Genomic DNA, 21,410 nt, shown 5'->3' on the forward strand with positions numbered 1-21,410 from the left:
TCTTTATCTTCAGATAATTTTCCTCAAAGTTGTAAGATTTTCTCTGCCTTTTGAAAATATGATACATTAGGCAAATAGAGTAACACTGCAGTTCAACTGCTGACTTGAGTGTTTCATGTGTATTAGTATCCAATAATAAGAGAGGACTCCTTGCTTATTTGCTATTTCATTATCAAAAGAAAGTTGCAAATGGCAATTTACTCTCCCCCCCAACTATGGTATGCATGTGCAAGGCAAAGATAAAAGCTATGTTTTCTTCGTGGAAGGGTGTGGGGGTAGAGGATGATTTCAAATTAGAAATAATGACAGTAATAGAGGCTTCCAATGAAGATACTGTGACCACCAAAGGACAGAGGGGAGACGCTAACTCCTGAGGTGAGGTATTTGATTAAACATGTAGGTTGTTCTTTATGTGTGCAGGTACTAAGTGTGTTGTTTTTTAAGAGCTGAAGAGAGTGTGTTTGAGAAAGGTGTTTATTGGATTGTTTGATGACGGTTGGGAGAGAAGCAACCATGAAATATCCAGAAGACCTGTGATAAGTAAAGTAAAAAATAACATTTTAATAGGCAAAGACTTTTGCTTTTAAGGCTTTTGCTTCTCTTTTATAATAATTAACTGTGAGAATTAGCTTATTGTAATGGTCATTTATTATTTTGGATTATAACACTGATGTAGAGAAAAATTAGACTTTGATTAGAATGTCAAATGCTTTCTTTCTTTCCTTTTTTTTTGTTACCTTAACAAAAAAAATTTTTTTTAACAGCTTACAACTTTGTCATTCTCAGGTGATTTTTTTCTAAATGTTTATTTTTAAAAGTCTGGCATTGTGCCTGTGTTTGCCTCTGTGTGTGTTTGAATGTGTGTGTATTTGGTTTGGAAGAGGAGATGAAGAGAGAAGGTAAAATTTTAAGGAAGAGGAAAGGCAGTGAAAGTTAATGTAAAGATTTGGAGACTTTTGTACCAAACAAACAAACAAAAACCATTTAAAGCATGTTTTGTCCCTTAGAGGGAAAAGTGAAACTAACCATATTATGCATATTTCCATGAAGAATGCGTATAAATTTCATAGGCAAAATTACAAGAAGAAGCAAACTTTCTAAGAGAAGGAAGAACACATATGTAATTTAAAAAATTGTAGCAGAAAAACTCTTTTTGAACATACTTTTAAACATAGTGTCCAATTTGGATAAAGTTTTAACAGAACAGGCTGGGCCATTTATAGATTACAACACTTTAATTTTCTCAATGTTACAAAGTGTTGATTTTGATAAAGAATTTGTTGATGCTGTATCAGCTTCTCCATGTGGAGAAATGCTACTGGGTGATTAGTTAGACTAAAGGCTCACAGCCAAAATTCAGAACTTTGGTCCCTAGTTCTTCTGGCCTTCTGAGAATAGAAAAAAACTACTAAGTTTTGAGACTTGATTCCCTATTAAAGAAATTCTTCATTACTCAGTACTTTTCTCTTTCTTCATCTTCTTTCTTTCTTTCTTTTTAAAAAAATCCTCTTTTTGTCTCATGTTATTACCATCTTCATTTATCTTTAATTAAGTATATGCTAATTTTGGAGGTATTCCAAGATTTATATCAACTTAGTCACATGAAAATTTTTTACATTTGTATAAACTGTTTTACTGTAATTTTAAAGCCAAAGAGTCTAATTTTTACTGTAGGTTTAAAGCTGAGGAATATAAAACTTGGTGAGATTAATTGATTTGCTCAAGATCACATATTTAGAAATCCAGGTATTTAGGAATCTGGACTAGGACTTTTGGTAATGCCACACTGCCAAATAATTGATCACTATGCATTTTTTTTTTTGTCTTGCCTTATTGATGACCAGTGTCAGCATACTTTTTTTAAACATCTGCTTAACCACTTGCAATTCTTATTTTACTGTATCTACCTACCTCTCAATAGGTGGACACATATTGAGGAGATTTGCCTGATTGCTTTGTAGGCTCGTTTGCAGCTTGATATGGTACATTTATGAGGTTTCAAAATCTTAAATAAAATTTCTGATTGGGTAGAATATACTAATACATTTATGAGATTTGCTTTTAGTAGAAAAACTATCATATCTTTTTGTGTCTATTTTGACAATAAGAAGGCAGCATGTTATTTTTTGCTTTTCCAGAAATTATAGGCTTGTTAAACAATTAGTTAGAATGGAGAAAAGGGTAAAATACAGTCTTTCCCACTGCTTTTTTTCTGATTAAAAATGCTTAAACTGATTATATCCTTGAAATTTATCTTAGTTACATATATTTTTTAAAAGAAAAATGGTGTCCTATTGCACATGGTATTTTGCAAGCTACTCTTTAAAAGTTAATGTATCGTGATAATTTTTCTCATGTCATTAAATATTCTCCTGCATTTCTTTTCTTTTTAAAATAAACTTTATTGTTTACTATTAAAGTAACATATCACATACATGAAATTTAGGAAGCACATACAAAAATAAAGAAAAAGAAGAAAAACTTCATTCCTACTGCCCAGATATAATCATTATAATCTCAAGTTGTATATATGTCCAGTATTAAAATTTTATACCTCTCTCTCTCTAATGTTTATATCTATATCACCCTTTAAAACAAAAATGGAATCATATGGTAACCAATACTTTATAATCTACTTTTTTATTTAACAGTATATCATATCATTTACATTTTCCCATGATACCATTATTCTTTTGCATCATTTTTAATGGCTGAATACTATTCTATTTATTGAATTTCAAAGTTTAGTTGATCATCTATAATTGAGGTTGTTTGTGACTTTCCTAGTATTCTTAATAACATTGCAGTAACTGCCTTTGTAGCTCAATCTTTGCACACATCTCTAATAATTTCTTTAGTTCAAATTCTTAGAAATGAATTGTTGGGTAATCACTTTTTAAAAGTACTTAAACTATACTGCCAGAATACCCTCCAGAAAAGTTGAACCAGCAGGAGTGTATGAAAGTACTCATTTTGTCACATTTATGCTTACACATACTATTGTCATCATTTTGAACCATTGCCATTATGACAGATAGAAAATGGCAGTTTATTTTTAGTATAATTTGTATTTCTTTGAGTAGTAGTAAAATGGAATATTTCTTCATTTGCTTTTTGTTCATTTGCATTTCTTTTTTTCTCCCCTCCTGCTTTCTTTTTCCCTTTCTTCCTTCCTTTCTCTCTCTCTCTCTCTCTTTCTTTCTCTCTCTCTCTTTCTTTCTTTCTTTCTTTCTTTCTTTCTTTCTTTCTTTCTTTCTTTCTTTCTTTCTTTCTTTCTTTCTTTCTTTCTTTCTTTCTTTCTTTCTTTCTTTCTTTCTTTTTCTTTCATTTCTTTCTTCTTTTCTTTCATTTCTTGCTCATATCCTTAGAGAAGTAGCATAGATTTTGGGGTCAGACTGTTGGTGACAGAGTTTGAATCTTGGCTCTACTGTCACTGCTTATCAGCTCTGTAACCTTGGGTGTTTACTTAATCACTCAGTGCCTGTTTCCTTATCTGTAAAAGTTTCCTATATGTCATAGGGTTGTTGCAAGGATCAAATGAATGAAGATATATAAAAATATTTAGAACTGTCTAGCACAAAGTAATACACGTTATTCTAATGGGAAATTAATTTTTATTGATTTGTGAGAGGTCTTGATATGCTAAAAATATTAACTATTATATATGATGTAGGTGTTTTTCCAATCTTATTTTGTCTTCAATTAAAAAAATTTTTTTATATTTTATTTATTTATTTGACAGAGAAAGACACAGTGAGAGAGGGAACACAAGCAGGGGCAGAGGCAGAGGGAGAAGCAGGCTTCCTGCTGAACAGGGAGCCTGACATGGGGCTTGAGGGATCATGATGCTAGCGCACGGCGACGCTTAACGACAGAGCCACCCAGGCGCCCCTTCAATTAAATTTTTTTTAAAGATTTTAAAAATTTATTTATTTGAGAGAGAGAGAGAGAGAAGAGAGAGAGGACAAGTAGGGGGAGCTGCAGGCAGAGGGAGAAGCAGGCAGAGGGAGAAGCAGGGGAGCCCAATGTGGGACTCGATCCCAGGACGCTGGGATCATGACCCCAGCCCCAGGTAGACGTTTAACCGACTGAGCCACCCAGGACCAATTAAAATTTTTAGAAAATCAATTTTCTGGGGTGCCTGGGTGGCTCAGATCATTAAGCATCTGCCTTGGGCTCAGGTTGTGATCTCCAGGTACTAGGGTCAACGTCAGGCTCCCAGCTCAGTGGGGAGTCTGCTTCTCCCTCTCCCTCTGCCTCTCCCCCTGCTTTTGCTCTCTCTCTGTATCACTCTGTCTCAAATGAATAAAGTCTTAAAAAAAAAATCAATTTTCTCATTAAATCTAAAGTTTTATTTTTCTCTTTTTGAGTTTCTTCCTTTGGTGTCATTTTTAGAAATATCTTTCCCACCCAACATTATGTAAATATTCACATATATTTTACTATGATATTATCATGATTTTATTTTTTATACTTTTAGTTTTTTAATCCACCTGGGGTTTATTTTATTGTGTGATATACAATTAGGATATAAAGAACCAATTGTCCCAACAATATTAGTCATATAATCCATCTTTAAAACACTACAGTTATGACAGGCTAAATGCTTAGAGATATTTGGGTCTATTTTCAACTTCTCTTGCTAATAATCAATCTGACCATTCATTTGGCACACTTTTAATTAGTTATATATTTAATTAATTATATATATAATATTATAACATATATATTATATTTAATAACATATATAACATTATTATATATTATATATTATTATATTATATAAAATTATATAATATAATATAATTAATATAATATATAATATATATTATTATTTAATTATTTAATTATTTAAATAATTACAAATAATATTAAATAAATAATAAAATATAATTATTTAATATTATTTAATATTATATAATAATTATATAATTATGTATAATATTATATTTTATTATATTATATAATATCTACATTATATAATATAATAATTATATATAATAATATATAATATAATAATTATACATATACATATATATATACATACATACACACATACACTCTTCTTTTTCAAATTATCTTGGGTATTGTCAAACATTTATTTTTCCAGTTGAAATTTAGAGTAATTTTATCATTTCTCTCCCCACCCCCCAAGAAAAGCTCTATTTGTGATTTTTATAGAAGTATGATAAATTTATAAAGCAACTTGGGATCATGATTTTTTAAACTGATGTATTTTACTTTACGGATACATTTTTAATTTAACTAATCCACGGTGCTTAGCACATAGCAGGCACTCCCTGGAAATTCTTGAATAAATGTCAAATGTGTTAATACTAACTGCTGGAAATTTAGGTTGTTGTAATTTTTTTTCTCTATCATGAGCAATACTTCAATGAAAATATTTAATATATAAATTTTGGAATACTACCATGATTGCTTCTGTGAAATAAATTCCTAGACATTTAAAATATAGTTCAAAGAGTATTTTTAATGATTTTGTTATATTGCCAAGTTGCCTTCCTGATAGGATGCACCAATTTATACTCTCCTCAACAGTTTGAAACCATCCTGTCATGATCAGTTTCTTATTTGTCTTCCCATTGAAGTGTAATACCAATATTTAATGAGTTTGTATTTCATGGTAGAAGTATCTATCTGATTTTAGCTCTTTTAAGAGTGACAAACTGTTTTCACTCTTAACCTAGCATGAACAACTTCACTCTTTCTGTGATCTTTAAGTTGCAATTTTTGTTGTAGGAAAAAAATTCATATTTATTTTGATTTGTCCTTGCATACCTGGGAACTGAGATTTAAACAAGAAAGTAAACTAACATTACAGTTTTGAGTAATTGGACGGAAAGAAGCTAATAAACAAAGGGCTTTAAGCATTCTGTTTCCTTCAGTTTTTATTGATCTTTTCATTCTTCCTCTTTATCCCTCTTGATGTAGTAAACATACTATAAAAAGAGAATAAGCCTCAATCATGATAGTATAGTTATTGCTACTGTATTTTAAAAAGTGAAATCCTATTTTCCTAGAAACAAATACCAACATCTTCAGTATCTCTGTAACTGACAACTTGATGTTTTTTGTGTAAAAGGTTTTTTTTGTAGATTGTTTTAAGAGCTTTTAGTTTGCTGAAGAATAGGACCCCTTAATACTTCTTTTTTCCCTTCTTCTTTTCTTCTTCCTAACCTCTCTCCATCTCTCATCTCCTCTCTCCTCTGTCGCCCCCCCTTCCCCTCCCGCTCCCTTCACCCTTCCCCTTCCCATTCCTATTTCTTTTTCTTTCTGTGTAGGTTTAGTGTGTGTTCAAGAAATAAAACTGTCAGGACTGGAGTCTGAAATGTTCCATCAGTAGTACAGGTTTTCCCCATTTTCAGTAGTTGCCTGGGGAGATTTTAGTTGCTCTATGCTGGGCTTATAGAATGTGGTCATGGGTTTCATGATGACCATGAAGAATTCTCTTTTTTTTCACTTTCAGAGATCATGTGAAACTCTTACCTTTAGCAAGAGAGCTGTGATTTAAAAATCCAATTTCCTCATGTTTTCCCATATTTCCAGTACCCATCTTTTGAAATGAGGTTTTGGCCATTAAAAGACAGGAATGTAGAGGAAGTGGGTGAAAGATTCCACTTATAATTATACTGACCTCTCTATCAAACATGCATGGATTATGTCTTGAGCATTAAGTACAACAATTTTCTAATCCTGGGATGACTCACCCCTAACAGCCACTTGCCTTTCTCTCCCTAATCCCACTCTCATCTCTGCTCTCTCCCCTTGCCAGTTATTTGGAATTCCAGTTTATTTTAATATTGACCTCAGATCAGTCTAATTCAGAAGGTATAGATCCAGCAGGGGGAAAAAAAATCACATCATGTATGCTAGAACTATACATAAATGACTTGAGAGCAACCTAATTGTTTTTAGAAAATCCTGTTTGCATTAGATCTGCAGTTGCCTCTGTTACTATAATCATGTATCATTCAGGGAATGCTACTAGAGATTTTTAGTGAGTTCTTTAGAACCAGACCATTTCTTCTGTCTTTCTTGTATACTTTTCATTGCTTTATTGTTTAGAGATCTGAATTCTAGTCTCAAATAATCTTTGGTGCTTTGGAGTTTGGAGAACTGCGTTCCAGACCCCACTCTCTTGGCCTCTAATTATTAAGTAGGTACTTATATGAGCAAGTTAAACTCTCTAGGCCTCATCTTCCTTCAGTTGTAACACTCTGGTCCAGTGATACAAAGTATTTAATCTTAGCTGGAGACAACAGGTTTGAGGAGTAGAAAATGTCATTACCCTGTTTTATAATGTGTAGAACTTCTGTGTGATTGAGTAGGCTGAAAAAAATAATTGGTGTGGACCAGTAAAGTTTGAAAAAGTTTTAAAAAGTGTTTGTTAATAATACTGAGCTTTTGTGATTTCTTTTTTATTTAAGTTGATGAAATTGTACCTATTTTCTCATGGAAAACTTAATGGTAGTAGTCAGTTTTTGGTTAGATGACCTTTTATTTTCAAGTTCCATTCTTAAAAGCTGCTAGTGTAGCATTAAGTTTCACTGTCATTCTTTCATCCTGTGATTTTTGACTATGGTTGTACCCTTTTCCTAAAACAGTGATACAAAGCAGGAAAGCTTCAATAATTACAGAAACCAAGAGAATGGGGGAGAGGTATAGAAAATGAGAGATAGACGGGGGGAGGGAGAGGGAAAAAGAGAGAGAGAATGAACATGAAATGAATAACACTGAATCTGGTCATTCCTTTTTAGGTGTTTGTCTGGTCTTCAAAAACAATCTTACTTTACTATATCTTGGATTTTACAGAGGATAAAACATTGCCCAAGAATAGAGGCTACAGCATAAAATGAATGAATTTGTGACAGGGACAAAATTCTTTTGCCATATCAGTTTGTTTTCGTTTTCTACATTACAAAAATCAAACCAAAACAAAAAAAACCCAAAACAAAAACCCAGTCCCTCATCACTTGTTTTTTCAATTTTAATTTAAAATATTTGAGTCACATTATAGCACATGTTTAAGCAGGGGCTGGGAAATATGTCTTTTAAAGTGCTAGATAGGAGAAAATTTAAAGACATTAATATTAAATCATTATTTTTTTGTTTTAAAAATATATTTCACATGTGATATTTGAAATGTCATTTATATTGGTGAAAAAGGTAATTTTTAGATTTAGAGATATACTGCCATCATTCTACCTAAGTAACCACTAAGAATGCAGAAGTGTTGGAGACAAAAGCTACAAACCTATGAATTAATGATAGTATACCTCAGAGTACCTATATGTTGTAATTAGTAGAGATTCTAATGAATTGAAAAAAAACTGCAAAACTAAAAACAATTTGAATTCCTGACAATGGATATTTCTGAATAACTTTTGGTTTTCTGATTTTTTGGTAGACTTTTTATAGGACTTCCCATGTTTTATAAGAGGTAGTTCCCAGATGTGTGCATATACAGTCTTAGATGTTCTGAATGATGAAGAGGCATTGTCTTAGTCCATTTGGGCTGCTATAATAAAATGCCACAGACTGGGTAGCTTATAAACAACAAAAATTTATTTCTCACAGTTCTGGAAGATAGAATTCTGATGTATGCCAGCATGGTTGGATGAGGGCTCTCTTCTGGGTCACAGTCTTGTATGACCGAAGGGACTAGGGGGCTCTGTGGGATCTCTTTCCTAAGAGCACTAATCACATGCATGGAGGCTCCATTCTCATGACCTAATCACTTCCCAATGGCCCCACCTACTAATGTGTTCACTTTTGGGGGTTAGGATTTCAACATATGAATTTTAGGGGAGACACAAACATTCAGACCATAGCCGGCATATAGGGGGCTCAAAGAAAGAAAGATTTGGCTTTATGATTTAGGTAATCATCGTACAGTATAACATTGTGAAATGATATCATTTTTTCCTATATAGTACTTTGAAAGACTTATTTCCCACCTTCTGCTTTATTAAATATATCAAGGGCTTAGGAGGCTGTATTAGAAAGATAAGTACATTTCTTTCTCTCTCTCTCGGCTTTCCTTTTTCATGGTTATTTACCAGTGCCCAGGATATATGATATATATATATATTTATTCAAACTTCTTTGTTATTTACTTTCATTTTTGAAGATTACAGAGTTGAGCATATGTAAACCATAAAACCATAAACTACTGCAATAAAAATTGGGTAATGCCTGGGTATAATTGTACCTCTGGAAATTATAGAAACCAATTAAATTCTCAGTAGTGATGCCACATCATTTACTTGCAAGATCCACTATTTTCAGAGCAGTAGGGGCATATGTAGATAACAAGAACTAATAGAATAGGAGACTAAGTTTATTTGGTAGTGAAAGAGTAACCCAAAGAAGGAAGTTGGACCCAAAAGAAAAGAACACAGTATGAAAGGAGGAGTGAATTAAAGGAGGAGAGTTCAAAGAGTGGTACAGAAATTGAGGAGCCCATTAAACTTGGATTGACTACTGACATATCTCTGTTTGGGGCATGTGTCTAGAATTTATTATTATTTTTTTAATTTTGTAGAAATGCAAAATTGCCCGTTGTGAGTTGTCCTGTGGGTTGTTATTCTACTCCTGAATGATGAAAACATGTTAGGCACGTAATGCTCAAATAGTTTGTGTCATAACTACAATTTGATGATAAAATTATTTTTCTTTTTGTGCACTGGTGCTCATAGAGGTGAATTATTCACATACTAACACAGTACTGTGAATAATAGTCTGCACAATGCCATTTTTCTCTGTCATTGTTCTTGCTAAGTAAATCTACACACTATGACACTACATTTGTAAAGAGTTAAAAAGTGATTGTGTCATATGATCACAGCAAGTTCTGAACATTACTCGCATTAACTAATGTGGGCTTTTATAGCATCAGAAAAAAAATAATGAAATGTCATCAAAGTGATGGGTAGGAGTTTGTAGTAAATGAAAGCATATTTGTATATCTGAACCTTAATTAATTAATTTTTATTAAGGATCTTTCCATTTCAGTGATTCCAGTCAGGAGTCCAGCCCACAATGTCAAAGTTACTAATCCATACTAGTGTGGTCTGTTAACATTTTAAAGATGGTCAGTGATGATTTTATTCTGTTACTTTGCTTTTATTTTCATTTTTCTGTAATTCTCTTTGTGTGAAAGTCTTTCGGCTTCTCGTGACCAATGGTTAACTGCACACTTCATTTTTGAGTAAGTTATTATTACCCTCACTCAACTGGGCTTATCTTTGAGTGATCTTTTGAAGAAGTAGCCTTTCCAGCAAAGTCCCATTCTTAGCTTTCAATCTAAGTCTTTGTTAGTGCTCTGTTCTTTCTTATGATTCCCACAGCTTTGATTGGTTGGCTCCTCCATTTAAAGCCTGCCATCTGTCTCTATTTTCCCTTTCTTTCTTCCTCTTTTTCTATGCTGTTAATTTATCATTATTTCTTTTTTTCCCCAATTTTATTGAGATAGAATTGACATACAGCACTGTATAGGTAAGGTGTACAACATAATGATTTGACTTACTTATATTGTGAAATGATGATGGGTTAGCATCCATCATATGGTTATTTATTTTCTGCTAGAAAATTACGCATATCTACTGTACATTAAAAAAGCCTGTAGTATACTTACTAAAAAGTCTTCAGTATACTTTAGTAGCACACGTTTAGTGTGATAAAGTGTGGTAAGATGAAGAGTCAGAACTAATGAACTTGCTTTTCTTTTCCTGTCTTACTTATCTTGATCATTTCAACTAACTTGGCTTTTGTAACCTATATTTTTAGAAGGTTTAATCATATATGTATTTGTGTGTATATAACAAATCAATTAATAAATCAATTATTGAATTAATATATTCAGTGGTATGTCAGATATAAAAGAAGTCTAAAATATGGTTCTTTCTTTGAGTAAGCTTGCAATATAAACAAAGTCAGGCAGTAAAAAAATGTTGAATTTTAGGGTATTTACTTCTCTTTCAACATATATTTGATGCCTTTTATAATGATAGCTAACATATACTGAGTATTATCTATGGACCACATACTGTGCTAAAGTGCTTCAAATACATTACATAATTTAATCCTTTACCTAATTTCTATGAGCTAGGTTTTGTATTTTTACTGTTACTATTTTGTGAAAATAAGGGACAGATATCAAGTAACTTGCCCAGGATCACAGAGCTTCTAGATGTTGAAGCGATAATGGCAGGCAAAATGACTGTTAAACACTGTGCTAAGGAGCCTCCATATATTATGTGGTAGGATTATCAATTCATTTTGAGATTTTTATAGAATAGAATAAATAATCTTGGTATAGTACTCACTATAGTATTGGAGTTTGTAATATAGTTTTATTTTTCAGAATGTAGTCCAGGTCATATATACATATGCATGTATATGTCACACTGTATTTCCATGCATGTTTATATTTGTTCATTCTTTGGTGCTTTGGAGTGTGGAGTTTGGAGTTTCATTCAACAAATGTTTATTGAGCGCTTACTATGTGCCAGACACCATGTGGATGTTGAAGATACATCAATGAACAAAACAGAAATTCCTGCCAAAACAGAAATTTAAGGAGCTTACATTCTATTGGAGGAAGAAAGGCAATATTAAAAAAGTAAATTATTATATAGTAAGTAAGAGGACAAATGCTATGGAGAAAAATAAAACAAAGAAAATAGGGAGTACCCAGTGTTGGAGGTATATGCAGTCTTAAATAAGATGGTCAGGGAAGGTGTCTTTGAGAAGAAAATGTTGCTCAAACACTTGAAATAACAGCAAAGGGACTATGCAGATATGTGTAGAAGAGTGGTCCAGGCAGAGGGAGAGGCCAATGCAAAAGGCTCTGAGGTGGAAATGGGTCAGGTTGTTCAAGGAACAGAATGGCTGGAGACAAGTGAGTGGGAGGAAATAGTAGGAGATAAAGTCAGAGAGGTAACAGGAACCATAGGAACTCATAGATCATGTGAGGATTTTGGCTTTTACTCTGTGTGAGTTGAGGAACGACTGGAACATTTTGAGCAGAGGAGTGATATGATCTGACTTAAGTTTTAAGAGGATCACTTTGGTTGTTGCTGGGAATATACTGTAGAGGTGCATAGGAGTGGAAGCAGAGTGACCACTTAAAAGGCTGTTACAATAATCCAGATTAGAGTTATTGGTGGCTTGGAGTAGCAGTGGAGGTGATCAGAAGCAGTTATAATCTAAATGTATTTTGATTGAGAACTAACAGAATTTTCTAACAGATTAGATTTGGAGGATGAAAGAAAGAAAGGAATTAAAGATGACTCCAGTATCCTGGCCTGAGAAGCTATAAAGATAGAGTTGCCATTAAGTCAGATGGGAAAGTCTTTGGAACGAACAGATTTGAGGAAGTATCAGGAGCTCAGGTTTGGATGTGTTAAATTTGAGATGCATGCTATATATTCAGGTAGAGATGTAGAATAGACAGGAGAGAGGAGTGAGAAAAAATTTTATGACTCTGTGAGTGTATAAATATGAGCATTGTACTTATAGATCTCAATCTGTTACTCTATTTGAAACACCCTTTTTTGCATTCTTTGGTTAAGATGGACTGGGTCATGTATGGAATTGTTGAATCACTGTATTGTACAGCTGAAACTAATATAACACTCTATGTTAATCATGCTGGAATTAAAAATTAAAAAAAGACTGAAAACTCATACTTAAAAAAAGATAGTATGGAAAAAAATCTGTATTATGTTTAATTCTGAGTGATGAAAATATAAATTTATTCTGTTGTCAATCTTTTGGTCTGCCTGGAGTGTTATACTGTACTAAGTACAGTCATAGCTAGTCAGGAAAACAAAACCATGAAAAACAATCAAATAGATGGGATTTAATTGAGGGGAATTTGTTACACAGGAATTGGAAGGCTGAAAAAGCAAAAGAAAAAAAAAGAGAGAGCGAGAAGAAGATGAGGTAACCAAGATTAATAACTGCAGAGAGTAGTTCCCAGCCATAGGGCTGGTGGAACAAAATGGAAGGAATTGGGTACCTTGAATGTAGGAACTTGGGAAAGCTTGCAACTGGGGCTTTGACCTGCTGGGAGAGGGTGTGCTGTGAGCCTTGTGCTCAGACCACGGAGGGAACCATGGCATGGCTTATGCTCTAATCATGGAGAGCATGTGGCCAGCTGGTATCTCTGAGGCAGCTAGCATTGGGAGGGCTAAAAGAAGCTATTGCTGGTGGGAATGTAAAATGGTGCTGCCATAAGGGTATTTTGCTGTTGGAGGGATGCTGACAGGAGCTAGAAAAAGGAAGTCTCTTTTCTCCTCCTTCTACCTTCTAATTTCCCCTTAGTCCCTCTCATTGGCAGAATGGAATAGGAAGCCAGCTGGCAAGAGAGCCTGGGAAATATAGTGCCCTGGAATCATAAAGCAGAGAATTGAAGGGTGATGTGAGAGTCAAGAGACAATAAGTAAATAATTGGCACAGTACTGTGAATGTTGATATGAATAAATTTTAAGACCACATTCCATTGAATGTTAAGTGGAACAGTTGCCATGGTAAGCCATAGTACTTTGGTTATTTGGTGATGATAAATGGAATATTTGGTGTTGAAGGGAATAAAAACTGATTAATTTTAAAACTAATTTGGTTTTCAAAACTTCTAAGCTATTTTTTGTCTCCATGTAAGAAATTAGTCAGTTTATTCATTCAGGAAATGTTTATTAAGCATTTGTCATGGGCCAGGTACTATTCTTGCACTTAAAATATATTAGTCAATGCAACAAATAATTGTAGTTCTCATGGAGCTTATATTATAGATGAGAGAGACAGATAATAATAAGCATAAGTAAGTAAATTATATAGTATATTAGAAGTTTATAAGTGCTGTAGAGAAAGAAAAAATATAAAGTAGGATAAGGCGAATTGATAGTTGCAAGGAAGCAATTTTATTTATTTATTTATTTATATATTTTTTATTATGTTATGTTAATCACCATACATTACATCATTAGTTTTTGATGTATTGTTCCATGATTCATTGTTTGTATATAACACCCAGTAAGGAAGCAATTTTAAACAGGATGACCAGAGTAGGACTCGTTGAGAACATGACATTTGAGCAAAGACCTGTTGAAGAAGGTAAGGGAGTTAGCAACAGGTGAGGAGAATGTTATTTTCCATTTTTTGATAATAGCCATCCTAATGGGTGTGATGTTGTGTCTCATTGTGGTTTTGATTTTGCATTTGCCTAGTGACTGATGATATTGAACATCTTTCCATACATTTATTGGCCATCTGTGGATCTTTGGAGAAGTGTCTATTTAAATCCTTTGCCCATTTTTGAATTGAGTTGAGTGGTAGCAGTTCTCTCTATATTCTTGATATAAATCTCCCATCAGAAAAATGTTTCTCCCATTATGTGATATTTTTTCCTCCCTTTCTATGGGTTGTTTTTTCACTGACCTGATAGTGTCCTTTGATGCACACGAGTTTTTTAATCTGATGAAGTCCAACTTATTTATTTTTCTTTTGTTTCCTGTGCTTTTGCATTACTCCAAGAAATCATTGCAAATCCAATGTCATAAAGATTTCCCCTGTCTTCTAAGGGTTTTATAGTTTTAGCTTTTAAGTTTAGGTCTTTGATCCATTTTGAGTTATTTTTTTATGTATAGAGTAAGGTAAGGGTTCACCTCCATTGTTTTGTAGATATCAGGTTTTCTTAGCACTATTTGTTGAAAAGGCATCTGTTCACTTTTTATCTAAGCTTTTTATGAAATTAGATATTGGACAAAATAAGATTTATAGTTTTCAGTGGTTGTCTAGTGTTCAGTACTCTTTTTGCTATATCTCTGTTGCTTGCTATAATTTGCAAAACATAATAGAAATGCTAATTAATTAAGGATTATTTTGTGGCCAAGAGACAATTAAAAGAATACTATACTCACTTTAATACTTTCTAGGAAATTTACTTTTATAAGGTCCATAGGCTTTATGTTTGTGTATATATATTATCTCGAAGTACTAGACAACAATTTCTCTCTATGCTAATATCGATGTTTAGTCCATTGGAAATGTTGGCCAGTATGACTTTTCCATTCACACTTTTGTAGTTATGAGCTCCTAGTATTTGTTAATCTCTCATTTCATTTGATAATGTGTCTAACTGGAGGGTAAGATTGAAAGCTGTATTTCAAGGTGATTTGTAGTTGCTTGGGATAATTATTTGAGATAAACCCCATTCTTCACTGGGTCATTCTCTCTCTTCCTCTTGCCTTGTGCTGCGATTACATATCACTGTCTGTGGTTTGGGAGCCGTTCCTTTCCTAAAGGCCCCAAGGGAGAAAATGTGGTTGCATTCTGTGTAATAACTGTGTGAATGGCTTGGGCTCCCAGTGGCATCATCACAGATCTCAGTAGAACGTATGCTCTCTTTTAGCCTATCATGAATCTGGATTGGTGTGAGGGGAGAGTACATTTAGGACATTGTTCTTTCCTCTGCTCTTGTTTTCCTGAATATAGTTCTCATGCTGGGCCGAGTGGAAAACTGAAGGTATGATTAGCCTGACAGTGATAATTTCAGTAAAAAAGATAATACAAAGTACTTCAAATTAAGAATTAACTTCTGTTTCAGAAACAAAGCAAAACCAAAATCAGAACACACATAGGAACAAAATATGTTTCAGCAAAATCCAAGTTATATACCTTAAATCTAGTCTGAGGAGGTGCCCTGCAGATTCAGATTTCCCTTCTTTTCTTACTACACTTGAATAAACTATACTTGGATGAATTGGTTGTTGCCTCAAAATTCTGATTTCTGCACCATCTATATCAGCAGTCATATTCATAGGAGTTATTATTATTAATTTTTGCTGGCTCAGTTGGGCCAACTCACTTTGATGAGAGCTTGAAGGTGTTTTAATGGTTTTATTCTCTGACACTTGTCCTGTGACTTTGTATTTGGGTTACAAATTTGGTACCTGACATTATCTCTTAGGTATAGAAAAAAAATGAAAGAACCAGATGGAAAATTTGTAAATTGTGACACTGATGTGCGTAAGAAATGCTTCAGTGTTAAAGTTTGAGTACTACATTTGCCTAGTAAATTTGTATCCATCTCAATGCAGAAATAAAATTATTATAGACCATGGGTTATCAATTAATTTGTTCTCTGTGGCAACTGTTGAATAGCGGAAGTGTGCAATTTGGATCTGGGTATAAATCTTTGTTCTGCAATTTACTTGCAGTATTCTTAAGCCTTTCTCAGAATCAGTTTCTCATCAATATATTGGGGCTAATGTTATTATACCTGTCATAGACTTGGAAGGATTAAATGAGATATCATTTATGTCTCTGTTTCTACTTGAAATAGATCTTTATAGTATAAAAAACATTCTGTATGTGTGATTTGATTTAATCATATGTAGGTAGTTCTATAATTCAATCCCTTTTCAGGATGTCAGGATGCAAGAAGAATAGGAGTCCTTTCTAACCAGTCCCTAGCAGCTGATTAAACACTATATGGGAGAACTGGGAAATATGAAAGATGGCAAATGAAATCCTGGCAGAGAGAGCAGTCTAATCCCAAAGGACATTTTCAACAATAGCCTGGGCCCTCTGCCTGGTACTTAGAGGGGCCTATGGTAAGACACTCCTGCCCCTCACTGTACCATTCCCAGAATCTTATTCGTTAATGCTTGGTTTTATTAATAAAGTCATGACCACTTGTTCGGCACTGCATATGGTTGGTTGTGATTTCCAGCTGCCCTTTGGGCTAAAGTGTAAACAGTGACTAGATTGTTATGTTCTTCTATTAAGCTTAAAGCTGTGATCTCATGTCTGTACCACATATGTCTGCAACCAGAAATATATCCTTTTCCTGATCTCATGGAAGAGAAGCAGCACTGTGTCTGAAAAGAATCTGAATTCATTTGTCTAAGGGCTTTTTGCTTTTCTTTTTACTGAAACCAAAAAACAAAATAAAGGCATATAAAGTCATGAACATCATCAATAGGATGTCAGCATGACACCAAACAGCATAATATATTGTCAAGATGAACGTTTAATCTGGTGACTGAAATTTCTATACCTTTGGCGTTTTCACAGAAGACAGAAATGCAGGCAATAATCCAGCAATCCACAGTCACAAAGAGAGACTCAGTGCAGTGGATTTGAAATAAGCAAAACAGTTTGTCTGAGTGACTGGGAAAATACCCATTGATAGAACTGGCTCCTAAACTCTGGCCCAATTGCTAGCTAATATGCTGGGTTAATTACCATCTAATTTTTTTGCTTTAATACTTCGGTCAGGGATGCTGTTGTTGTTGGTGGTGGTGGTGGTGGTGATTTTTTCTTTTAAAATCAGCTTCAAGTGCTTGACATTACAGATGTTTCAGCTGTTCACATGGTATGAATACTGGATAAAACCCTGAAGTTCTAAGCTTTGTAGAGGAAATTTATAATACTGATACCATTTTATACCATATGAGCAAGACCCTTTCAGGTGTATATATGTAAATATTTGTTAGTTATTCTTCATGGAAATTTTAAAGTGGTACTATACCCATTTTCAGATGAGGAAACTGTTTAAGTTTGTTTAAGAGTTTAAACAACTTGCCAAGATCATCGAATCTGGTTTTATACCTCAGGCTGACTCCAAAGTTTTGATCTTCTTGCCATATCACATTGCTACTGCATCTTTCTAACTGATTTTACAAATGGTCTTCTAGCCTCTGAAATTCTCAGTAATTCTGAATAATAATACTAATAATTAATGGTGCTACCTTACGTTTGTGTGGTGCTACCTTACATTAGTGTGGTACTTTTCAAATTGATATTATGACTGCTAGTTCACGTGTTCTACTTGACTACCTTGTGAGGCAATCAAGGTAAGTATGATTATCTCTATTTTATAGATGAGGAAAGTAACCCCAGAGAGGATAAGTGATTTACCTAATGTAAAATAATTTACTAGTGACAGAACTAGAACAGGAGCTCAAGTCTTGTTGCTTGCAATTTAGTGCGCCTGTGCAGTCTCTGAGTTCCCTAAGGGAGGACTGACTGCAGGGTAGGTCAACTTTGTTGGTGCAACGAGGAAAATTACCCTTCATCTGGGCTAGTAGGTAAAAAGTTTTCCTTTCCCTGAAAATGCGAGTCTTTGGGTCACCCAGTTAGGTTTTAGAAAAACCCACCTGGCAAGTCCTGACACTTTTACCAGGGAAAGAATGTTGGGATAGGGTTATTGTTGTTGTGTACCGAGCTTAGCTAATTCCTGCTGGAATATTTTAGGCCAGGGTCTTGGTCCAGAAGCTGTTAAAAATTCTCTAGTCTAGCTGAAGTAGGGAGATTTCAGGGAGGAGGAGAAGTTAGGTTTGAAAATAAAATTTCCTTATAGTTCATTGGTTGGGTAATGTAATGTGCCAGTAGCATTATATGCTAGGTGTGGTTTCTGAGTGTTGGTGGAAATTAAAACAAACAAACAAACGTGACAATTCCTTCGTACCATCAAGGAATAAATGCAGAAGTAAGCAAAGAGGCAGAGACTCACTGCTGGGAAGCTGACTTTTAGTAACTGAATAGTCCTTCAAAATAAAGTCTGAACTGGTTTCACCAAAGTTATTAGGTGGGCCTAGAATAGTATTAGGTGAAGGTGCAGTTCTTAGCTCTGCATTTACTGTCTGTGTAATGATAGGTGATTTATTTAACCATCTTGAGTCTCTGTTTCCCCATCAATGATGTAGTGGTTGCCTCTATTCACTTAAAACCCTTTACTGAGAAAGAAGCATGCTGGATGCTGAGGCTATAACATGGTCCTTGTAGGTGCTACAAGTGTCCCTTTGCCTGGAACAGTTGCAATTTAAGCCTTTTCTCTGGTAGTGGAGCCACAGAACATCAGAGGTGGAAGAAATCTTGCAGGTATTTTAGTTACTTAGAATGTAAGCTTATGAAGGCAGGGATTTTATTTTAGTCACTGCTTTACCCCCAGAATCTAGAACAGTGCCAGGCATATAACGTATGTACTGAATGAATTAACAAAAGAAGAATAGTGAGAAAAATAGTACTTGGGTTAAATAGAGCTGTCCTTATCTGGAACTGTGTGTTTACATGTTAGACTGGTAATGTGCCAAGGCTTACGGACATGTCCACGGCTAAAGATGTCCACAGGGATATCCTCTGTGGGCATTATCACGGTCAGTGGCTTCTCTGCAGTAAAATGTATGATTTACCACTCCTTGCGTATGAATGTTGAAGGAGTTTTATGTGTTAGTTCTGAGATAAGGGTAGATTTGCTCGTTGATCTCGGTTTCTTTTACTTTGGGGCATAGAGTTGTGCAGCCATAACAAACTCTAGATAGGCTGGCCTGATTTCTAATTGTCTTCCATTAGCTCCCCTATACTCCCCATACACCGTACATACAGCGTATCATACAATGCTTCTACATAATCATTTTATAGTTTCGTGTCCTCTGGAGAACTTTGCTGTGCTATATGAGGAAATTGATTTATTTTCAGGGTTCTAGAGTTTCTTTGGTTTTCCTTTGGCGCTTCCCTGAAGACAGTCATGGGGCTTGTTTTTCCTGTGCCTGTGACACCACTGTGGTGGTACTATGTTACAGAGATTGGTACGTTGTCCAGAGCCAAGGAGGGAGGAGTGAGGTCAGGGCACCTGGAGAAAGAAAGCAACCAGGAGGGCCTTTGCCCATTACTTCTTATTTTACTTTCAAAGGGGGTGATGTGGCAATTCCTTAAGAGAGCAAAGAGAGGTGAGACCTGTCATTCTGATGCTTCAGTCATTGTCTGTTTTGAAAGCACTAGTACTTTTTTTTTTTCTCTAACACATGAGGGAGGCTCTTCTTTCCATTTTCTGTAAGAGAAAACCAAATGATACAAGGAAGGGAACTTTGTTTTAGAGGACCTGGATTTTAGTCCTGGCTTTACCACTTCTTAGCTAAGTAAGTGTGGAAAGTTGTCTTCTCTGAGCCCTATTTGTATAGGCTAATTTTGTAGAAATGATAATACTTCTGATTGTATCAAGTTATTATATGAATTAAAAGAAATACTGCACAGGAAAAGGTTTCACAAATTGTAAATTATGAATCATATACAAACCTACATCACTTGCTTCTACTTTCCATCATCTCTAAATTATCAATAATTTCTTACTGCCTTTTTAAAGTAGAAATATACCTTGTATTTTTCTCCCTGACTTTTGCCAACAGCTTAATCAGGTTCAAAAGATTTGGAAATCAACATTCTGTTTTCCAATTTTTCTTTGGGATCTTCACCAGGCCATCTTTCTGACACTCTAAACAGCTGTTGTGTGTCAGTCCAGAGGTGGTTACATTTCACTGGATCAAGATTCCATGATTCTGGTGTAGAGTTGCAGCGTTTTTGCTAACAATGGTTGCTCACTCTGGAGGTATGCTATATAATTTGGTGTATTAATGAGAGGAAGTCAGTACGGATGCTTTATAAATCACAGAAATTTTGTGCGAAAATGGCACACTCTATTTTTTTTTAAAGAGAAATACTTCTCAACTTTCTTTTTTTCTTGTTTTCCCAATAGCTTTGTATCTGCTGCTCAGGTTTTCTACTAAATGCAGACAGACTCTTCTTTCTACAGCTCCTCCAAAACAGTGTTTATAGCAGCAATAATATGTGAGTTTTTAATTTTTTAAGGTGTGAGAGTTGTTTATTCTTAGAACAACATCTATTAAAAATGCAGGTAGTATTGTAAAGTAGTCAAGGGAATGCTGACTCTGGAATGAGACTGAATGGGTTTGGATCCTGACTGCCACTTACTAGCTGTGTGGCCTTGGACAAGGCATTTAACTATTTTATTCCTCAGTTTCCTCTGTAAAATGGGTATAACAATGGTACTACTTCATTGGTTGTTAGGAGAATCTGTGTGCGTGTGTGTGTGTATGTGTGTGTGTGTGTATAGTGTTAGCTGTTAACTGGAAACTTCCTATTATTAATGTATGTTGGAGCCAATCAATACATTATTAAGTCCTAATATGTTCTTAGGATTTTGCCAATTATCTTGGGGAATACAAATTGTATGACACGATTCTTGTCCTCCTCTAGAGGCTTAGTTGAGAGTAATGTAAGGTATATTTGGATGGTACAAACTGCCTGAGGAACCTGCTATAGGGCACTTACATGGATTGACTGACTGGGGACATAGAACATAAACAGAACAGGGAACTGACAAAGGCAAATTTGTCTTGACCACGGTAAATGAATATTATGCAAATCATTGCAATAGGAAGGCAACAGTGGGCTGGTATGTTCCTGAAAGGCTTCTGGAGGTGATAAGATATTAGCTGAGCCTTGAAGGTAGATTCTGGAAATGTAGAGATGGGGAAGGGTGTTGTGAGGGGGGAGGGAGTAGGGAAAGGAATGAGAATATA

The 21,410-nt window shown here is 34.5% G+C and overlaps 1 protein-coding gene across 1 annotated transcript in view; it reads left to right on the top strand.

Moving 5' to 3' along the window:
* The first annotated feature begins 306 nt into the window (after positions 1 to 306).
* The window catches only part of SOX6 (SRY-box transcription factor 6), a 384,265-nt gene continuing 363,161 nt past the window's right edge, over positions 307 to 21,410 (top strand). Inside the window, exon 1 of the mRNA XM_088018068.1 lies at positions 307 to 375. The gene's annotated coding sequence lies outside the window, so the exon portion shown is untranslated. The remainder of the gene's footprint in view (positions 376 to 21,410) is intronic.

Source organism: Eumetopias jubatus, unplaced genomic scaffold (assembly GCF_037043125.1).
Source record: "Eumetopias jubatus isolate StellerSeaLion01/CBP00866 unplaced genomic scaffold, mEumJub1_p1.0 scaffold_13, whole genome shotgun sequence".
Taxonomy (NCBI): domain Eukaryota; kingdom Metazoa; phylum Chordata; class Mammalia; order Carnivora; family Otariidae; genus Eumetopias; species Eumetopias jubatus.